We start from the raw sequence: 2,493 nt of genomic DNA, 5'->3' as shown, positions 1-2,493 counted from the left end.
GGCTCTATTTCCTGTTCTATGCGAAAGTTGACCTTCTTACTGTCACATGACTCAGGAAGAGGCTTGGTTTGTGTCTAACAATGAGGTGGCTTCCTCTTCTTGTCTCCTTAATCTGCACTGGTCTGAAGATGCAGGATAGGTGCCAACAAAATGGTTGACACTTACTGTGAATTTTCTTGCGCCTGTCCAGATTTGATGGAGGATTTAATATTCAGTCTGAAAATCAAAGGTGTTGTTTAATTTTACTATAGGTTGTCTTAAAGTGGAAATCAGCAGTTCAAACAATAACAGAGCAACACCCCACCACTGTGGATGGGATGGGCTGGAGAAATGTAACCACTCTCAAATTCATGGACATAGAGCTATGGATGCAAGGACTGACCATCCATGATATCAAAATGAGAGTTTTACCCAAGTTTTGAGGCTATACAAGTTTTGTTTATATTTCATTTGTTTACAATTATGGTTTAAAACAATGTTATATTTGGGGTTCTGATGGGGTTGGAATGTTGAATTAAGCTTGTGAGGCATTTTTTTGTTACATTCTTCAAGAATGCATCATTAACTGAAGTAAAACATTTGATGTACAGTGAGATATTCAGAAGTTATTCAGACCCCTTGACTTGTTCCACATGTTGTTATGTTACAGCCTGAATTCCGGATAGATTTCATTGATTTCTTTTCTCAACCATCTATATACTCCATAATAACAAAGTGAAAACTGTTTTTTTTTATATTAGCAAATTGATTGAAAATGAAATACAGAAATATAATTTACATACAGTGCATTTAGAAAGTATTCACACCCCTTGACTTGTTCCACATTTATTGTACAATCCAGGTGTGCGAAGCTCTTAGAGACTTACCCAGAAATACTCACTGCTGTAATCGCTGCCAAAAGTGATTCTAACAGGGGTGTGAACACTTAAGTAAATGAGATATTTCTGTATTGAAGTTTTTAGACATTTGCACCTATGCACCTACGTAGATAGGTGAGAGAGAAATATATTTGATCAATTTTTAATTCAGGCTGTAACACAACAAAATGTGGAATAAGTCAATGGGTATGAGGGACTTTCTGAATGCACTGCATGTGTTTACATCTGTGGGTGGGGAGGAGCTAAGGCTTAAGAAGGTGTGAACGATGTTGAATAGGCGTAAACAAAGAGCTCTCTAGGAAGTGTGAAAATCTCATCAAAATCTTTCAACGGGCATTTTCCCCTACTTTCCCATGTTTCCTCCAGTTACAGTGTATGAAAGTCTGTACTTTCATAAAATGTCAAATTGGCAAGTAACTTACATTTGATAAAACCCTCAATAGAAAAATCCGGACACATATGAAATATTTGATTTCAAATCTAAAATGCTGGAGTATAGAAATAAAATAAAAATAGCACACAAAAAACAATAACGAGTTAGAATATACAAGGAGTACCGGTACCGAATCAATGTGCAGGTGTACGAGGTAGTTGTGTACGAGGCAATATGTAAATCTAGGCAGGGGTAAAAATGACGGGGCAATCAGGATAGATAATAAACATAGCAGCAGCGTATGTGAAAGTGTGTCTATGTGTGAGTGTGTGTGTGCGTGTGTGACGCTAATATGCATATATATGTGTATGTGAGCGTACAGTGGGGCAAAAAAGTATTTAGTCAGCCACCAATTGTGCAAGTTCTCCCACTTAAAAAGACGAGAGAGGCCTGTAATTTTCATCATAGGTACAATTCAACTATGACAGACAAAATGAGAAATCACATTGTAGGATTTTTAATGAATTTATTTATACCCTTTGACTTAATCCATATTTTGCTGTGTTACAGTCTGAATTCAAAATGGATTAAAATATATTTTTTCTCACCCGTCTACAAACAATACTCCATTATGACAAAGGGAAAACATGTTTTTAGAAATTTTTGCACATTTTATGAAAATGAAATACAGAAATATCTCATTTATGTAAGTATTCACAACACTGAGTCAATACATTTTAGAATCACCTTTGGAAGCGATTAGAATTGTGAGTGTTTCTGGGTAAGTCTCTAAGAGCTTTGCACACCTGGATTGTACAATATTTGCACATTATTATCATTATTATTATTATTATTTTTTAAGATGTTAAAGGTGCACTATGCAGAAATCGCTCTGACATTTCCTGGTTGCAAAAATTCACTTAGTTCTACTAAACTGAAATTATATGATAAAACAAGCAGTCTCTTGTGTAGAGAATCATTGTACCATGTAAACCACAGTGAAATATGTTTTCTATAATCAACATTTTTTATATTCAGCTGTTTGAAGCTGGTGTACAAAACCAAATGTAAAAGACGCAAAAATGAAACTGCAGAACAGGAAGCATAGAATCAGCCCACATAGAACGGATCTACCGCCTCTTAGACTTTCTTTCAATGGAAATGAAAGATCTATAACTCTCCCAAAAAGTGACATATTGTAGCTTTAGGCTCTGTCAAGTTGGTTGTTGATCATTGCTAGAC

This window comes from Oncorhynchus nerka, linkage group LG9b (assembly GCF_034236695.1).
Source record: "Oncorhynchus nerka isolate Pitt River linkage group LG9b, Oner_Uvic_2.0, whole genome shotgun sequence".
Taxonomy (NCBI): domain Eukaryota; kingdom Metazoa; phylum Chordata; class Actinopteri; order Salmoniformes; family Salmonidae; genus Oncorhynchus; species Oncorhynchus nerka.
The sequence above is the reverse complement of the archived record's forward strand: the minus strand, read 5'-3'. Positions refer to the sequence as shown.